The following is a 5,496-nucleotide window of genomic DNA, read 5'->3' as shown; positions in this document are numbered from 1 at the left end:
TGACACGATGGGAAAGAGCACAAACCCCAGCCCTGCCTCTCTACTTTGCTGACGGGCAACTTTGCGATTTGACGGGGGACCGTTTCATTGTTCTGCTCATAAAAATAACCCAACTTTCCGTCCGTTCCCCCGCGCCCGACGGGGCGTTTCAAGACACCAGACCCCGCATCGTGCCTTGGGGGTGCAGCGACCGGGACAACCCCCACCCCCCCCACAGCCCCGGGGCTTTTGGGGGTTTTCAGTCCTGGAAAAAAAAAAAAAAAAACAAACCAAAAAAAAAACCCATAAGGCTGGGCTGGAGCTCTCGGGCAGCTCTGGGGGGGAACGCCTCGCAGCAGCCCCGTGGAGCTCCCCCACCTCCTCCCAGGGGGTGAAACTATTTTTATATATATATATATATATAAAAAATAATAATTTTTTTAAAGGGGAAAACCCGGAACGAGCCGCTCATTGGAGAAGCCGGCCTTGCTCCCACCACCCGTCCGCCGTCCCCCGCACCCCACCCCGGGCTTCCCCCGCTCCCCCCGGGGCGCAGCCCTACCTGCTCCGAGCGGGCTGCGGCGGCGGCGGCGGGCCGGGCCGGGCTGGGGCCGGGCGGCGGCGGGGCCGCGCCGCGGCGGCGGCGGCGGGAGGAGGGAAGGAGGGAGGGAGGGAGGGAGGGAGAGAGGGAGGGAGGAGGTAGGAGGGAGGGAGGGAGGGAGGGAGGGAGCACGGCGGCGGCGGACAATGGAGGGGCGCAGCGCCGCGCGGGGCCATCTCCCGGCGGCCCGCCGCATTGCACGGCGCTGGGGGGCCGGGGGCGAGGCGGGGGTGGACCCCGGTGCCCCCCCGGTTTCCCCCTATATGTTCCCGGGACGCTCTCACATCCCCCCCCCCCCCCCCGGAGCCCTCGGGATGCCCCCCTCCTGCATCCCCCCTCCGCCGGCGGGATGGTCGGTGGGCGATGAGCCCCTCCCCGCCGGAGCCCCTGGGGTGCCCCTCCTGCCTCCCCCCCCCCCCCCCGCCGGCGGGACGGCGGGTGGGCGATGAGCCCCCTCCACCTCCCCAAAAAGCTGCAGCCCCATCCTCGGGGGCATCCCTCGGGTCACCCACCTCCCGCTGCGTCCCACTGGGATGATACCTCCAGGGGAGCGGGTGCTCCTCTGTACCGCTGTGGGGAGGCGCAGGAGGGTGCTGGGACCCCCCCACTGGGGTTGAGGTGCTGGTGGTGGTCCCTAGAGTCGTGTCCACCCCCCCCGGCAGGGTTGGTGGGGACATGCTCCCGCCCGTAGCAGCCAACTCTGGGCTCGGTGGAGGGGGAGAGGAGGAGGAGAAGCGGCTGCAGAAGGACATTGTGGGCAACAGATGTGCTGGAGCCATCGCAGCGGTGGCCGTGATTTGTTTTTGCAGGCAGCTGGCCCTGCCAGGCTCTGGCAGACGGGGGTAATCTTCACCTCCGAAACCCCAATGCCGCGCTGGAGAGCCACAAGCCGTGCTGGGAGGGCTGCAGGTCACGGCCTGTGGTTTGGTTTTCGTGGTGACAGAGTGTTATTATCCCAGCCCTCCCTGCTTTGCTGAAGATTCCCCAGGAGATGGGGAGGATGGAGGTTGGTTGCAGGATTCACCATGCCACGTGGGGAGGAAGCTGGGACTTGGAGGGGGGCCCTCTGGTGTGGCTGGGAACCCCCAGGCCCCATCTCCCACCAGGCCCTAATGGAAAAATGACCCCGAATCAGCAGCACGTCCGCCTGCAAAACCTCACGGGCTGCACCCACGCTCTGACGGGAATCGTCACCCACGGTGTGGGGCTGAGCTGTGGGTCTGCTGGAGAAACCCCACGAATTAAACACACCCCAGTATCCCCTTTGCTGGGTCGGGTTAGTCCCTGCCCTCCTTCTCTTTGCACTCTGCCTAACCCCCTTTGAAATATCCCGGGGGGTCACCAGTGCGACCTTCCCAGCTGCACCCTGCTTTGCTGCACGGCGGGGGGGGGGTGAAGGAGAGGCAGGTGGGACCCCCAGGGATCACAGTGGGGGACCCTCCTCCACAGGGCACCCCCTGCCCGAGAGCCTCTGCTGCACCTACGGCAAGAAGAAGGTGCAGGATCAGCCCGCGCTGGTTTATCCGTATCCCAGGCTGTGCGGTACCCGTGGTGTTAGCTAGCCGGTGGCGAGTGGCCCTAGGGAGGTGGGCTGTGATGGAGGGCAGGCGGGGGGGAGGCAGCCGCGCAGTCCCTGAATAGCGGCATGTAGAGCCAGAGGGGGCTGTGTTTCCAGAGCCCGGATAGCTCAGTCGGTAGAGCATCAGACTTTTAATCTGAGGGTCCAGGGTTCAAGTCCCTGTTCGGGCGAAATAATCTTTTGCCTTTCCAATTTTCTGTGCTTTTTGCTTTTTTTTTTCCTTATTTCGCCAGTAGAGTTGTCCGGGATCCTGCCGCTCCTATCGCGACTGTAAAAGACTTTTGAGCGAAAAAAGAAACAGCCAGGAGGAAGAAAACTTTATCGCCCGAACAGGGACTTGAACCCTGGACCCTCAGATTAAAAGTCTGATGCTCTACCGACTGAGCTATCCGGGCTCTGCGAATTTCGCTCCCGGGCCAGCATTATCATGAGTACCGGGAGGAACGCGGGGTTCGCACCGGGGGAGGTACGAGAAGGGCTTGTCCCGGGGTGGGCTGGGGGCACAGCCCAGTTCGGCCCGGGTTGATGGAGGTATGGGAGGGCTTTCGCCGGCCTGGAGGAGAGAGGCGCGGCTCTGTACCTTAGTAAGCGGTTCCGGTGCTTGCAGCGGGCTGGGGGGGATGGCTGAGGGGAGTTGCACCGGGCTGAGGGGGTGGGGGGCGGCTTGCACGGGGCTGGCGGGACGCGTCCTCCGTCTCACCGCTCTGTCCTCCACCGCGGGGGGCGGGCGCGCTTCCCGCGCGGGGCTCCCGTCCTCTCTAGGGGCAGCTTCCGGGGCGCTCTATGGTGCGGCCCCGCCGCGCCGGGCGCCCCCGCGGAAGCGGCCGCGCAGCCATGTTGCCTGCGAGGGGAAGTGGCGGCCCGGAGCCCCGCTAAGATGGTGGCGAGGAGCCCTCGGGGGGTGTAGGGGTCCCGTTCCCCCCCACCCACCCCCGTCCCCCCACCCCCCGAACCCAGGCTGCCGGGCGACCTGGGGGCCCATGGAGCAGCTATAGGGTGAGCCCGCCGCGGGAGGCCGGGGCTCGGGGGTGCAGCGCTCCGGGGCTGAGCAGGCCGGGCCGGGGAAAGCGGGGAGGGCGGTGGGGGATGGAGGCGGCTGAGGAGCAGTGAGCGAGGTGCGGGGGGGGATTCCGGAGGTGCTGGTGGGGGGGGGTTCGGCAGAAAACTAACCCCCCATCCCCCCGGCCTGCGGAGCCGGTGGGAAGGGGCCTGGGGAGGCGGGGGGGGGGGGGGGGCGGGGAGCGTCGCCCCCGGCTGCTGGCACCGGGGGGTGGTGCGTGTGCGTTTACAGCCAGAGCAAAAGCTACTGCGCCCTACCTTGACAGCATTTCTGCTTGAAAATTATCTTCATGGGCAGCCAGAAACCCCACAAAACAAAAATCAAGCGTCAAAACCACGATCAAAACCTCCCCCTTTGACCGAATGATCGTGTTTCAGTAGCATCGTGCCGCTGATGGAGCGGTGCTGTGCCGCTGCCATTCGCTAACGCGCTGCCAAACTTTTTTTAAGTATTATTCTAATTATATTTCCCGCTGAACACTCTGAAGGACATCTCCCTGTTGTCTGACGGCATACGGTTTGCAGTCAGCTGATGCTTATGCCGTCCGTTCCGCTAATAAAAGGAGATGCAACAAGTGTTTCTGCATTATTGCATCTTTTCCAAAGTGTGCTTTTGGCTTTCTGATCTTTTGCGTGCCTAACGGTGACCTGCAACATCGATAACTTTGGCGGCAGCGTTTAGAGTAAAAGTTGCAGAGAAGTGTGGTACGGTCTGACTATAGCACAGAGCTGACAGGGACAGTTTGTTGCCGGGTGTCATCTTCCACACCTTAAATGCTGCCACCCTTTTCCAGGGCAAGACACTGCCAGAGGCAGAGGTTGGAAGTAGCCGCTCTGCTAAGTGCAATATTAACAACAAGGAAGTATTGTCAGGCGGGACTTAATAACCCAAAAGATCAGATGTGTGATGTTTCACACTGATTAAACAGGTAGACTTTAAAAGATGATCCCTCGTTTCTAGACTGATCACTTATGACACACTCTGTCTGAGGTAGTGCAGAATTTAGGGTTAAAAAGAGCTGAAATAAACCTACAACTATCCAAGACTTAAATTTGACAGAAGCAGAGTTTAATAGATGCAAATTACGAACTTTTAGAGAAGATGGAACAAGTGAGAATGAAAGGGCCACAGAAGTACGAGCCGAATGCTGTTGTAAGACCTTAGGCTTGTTTCTGCTCTGGTCTCTCTTCACCTGGTGCTCTCCAGCAGCTCCACGTTGCTGCTTTGCCAGCGCAGGTGGCCCTGCTCCAAGCAGGGCAGCGTCGGCTCTTTCTGCCAGGTAGGTCAGGTGCCGAGCACCGCCCTGCTTTACCCCTGTTGCTGGGAGGCTGCACGGGAAACGTGCTGGTCCAAAAGGGGTAAAATTCATATCCCGAGTGCCTGCTTCTTCAGAAGTGTGCTGGGCACTTGGTGTGGCAAACAGACACGGAATGGGACTTTGAGTGAATGCCTGGATGTTTAACAACTGTCAGGGATAGAGCCAGAGCACCCACATGTTCAGCAATACGCAGACTTGTAAGTGAAACATCACGCAGCTAGCCCTGCTGAAGATGTGATTGAAATAAGGTCTTTTCTCCTTTTGCACTACTGTGAAAAAAAATAGGTGATTATCAGCTTCAGTTTGACTCAAATTCTAAAGTCCTTGGCTCAACACTGACAGGACCAGTCAGCGCGGTCTCTTCAGGGTATTGCGTAGCCCTTACTGGGTAAAGCAGCCTGTTGTCGTCATCTGACTACTCCTTGCTCCATGGTTGAGTGTGTTAAGAGAGGGATATTCATTTGCCGTTCCCTTAAGGAAGTATCTGCTATTGGCAAAAGCAGCCCCGAGAAAAGCCCAATTTCATCTGTTAAAACAGAGGTAAATGGAAGCAAGGGGGTGCGCAGCAGGGTGGAAGCGCTGCTCCCTTCCAGACATCACCAGCAGCAAATACTGTCAGCAGCAGCTGATTTAGGGGAGATTTGCAGAGCAATTTGCCAGTCTGCCTGTTTTAATTGAAACAATCAGTTTTGTTTTAGCTCCTGCTTAACATGTTTTGCAATAAAAGGAGCGTTGCATAACATTTGTATTTGTTAACTACTAGCATTTATCAAAGGTTGGCTGATTTTGGTGCATTATTGGCAGACCTTTGTGGAGCAGCACACAGTTCGTGGCGGTTGCATTGTGTCAGCAACAAAACTGATGTCAGGTGAAATTCAGAATGAGAACGCTTTTTGTATTAGAAGATCTGGATTTTACTCCAGAGCAGATGCCAAAAAAGAACTCTTTAAAATCAGTGT

At 59.0% G+C, this 5,496-nt stretch overlaps 2 non-coding genes across 2 annotated transcripts; one reads left to right on the top strand and one right to left on the bottom strand.

Annotated features, from left to right (window-relative positions):
• The first annotated feature begins 2,256 nt into the window (after positions 1–2,256).
• TRNAK-UUU (transfer RNA lysine (anticodon UUU)) lies at positions 2,257–2,329 on the top strand. The gene has a single exon. It is a non-coding gene; the product is annotated as a tRNA-Lys (tRNA).
• A 152-nt stretch (positions 2,330–2,481) lies between these two features.
• On the bottom strand, positions 2,482–2,554 carry TRNAK-UUU (transfer RNA lysine (anticodon UUU)). The gene has a single exon. It is a non-coding gene; the product is annotated as a tRNA-Lys (tRNA).
• Positions 2,555–5,496: the final 2,942 nt, after the last annotated feature.

The sequence above is a fragment of the Leptosomus discolor genome, chromosome 21 (assembly GCF_034619465.1).
Source record: "Leptosomus discolor isolate bLepDis1 chromosome 21, bLepDis1.hap2, whole genome shotgun sequence".
NCBI classification, from domain to species: Eukaryota; Metazoa; Chordata; class Aves; order Leptosomiformes; family Leptosomidae; genus Leptosomus; species Leptosomus discolor.
This window is presented reverse-complemented; position numbering and strand designations above follow the sequence as displayed.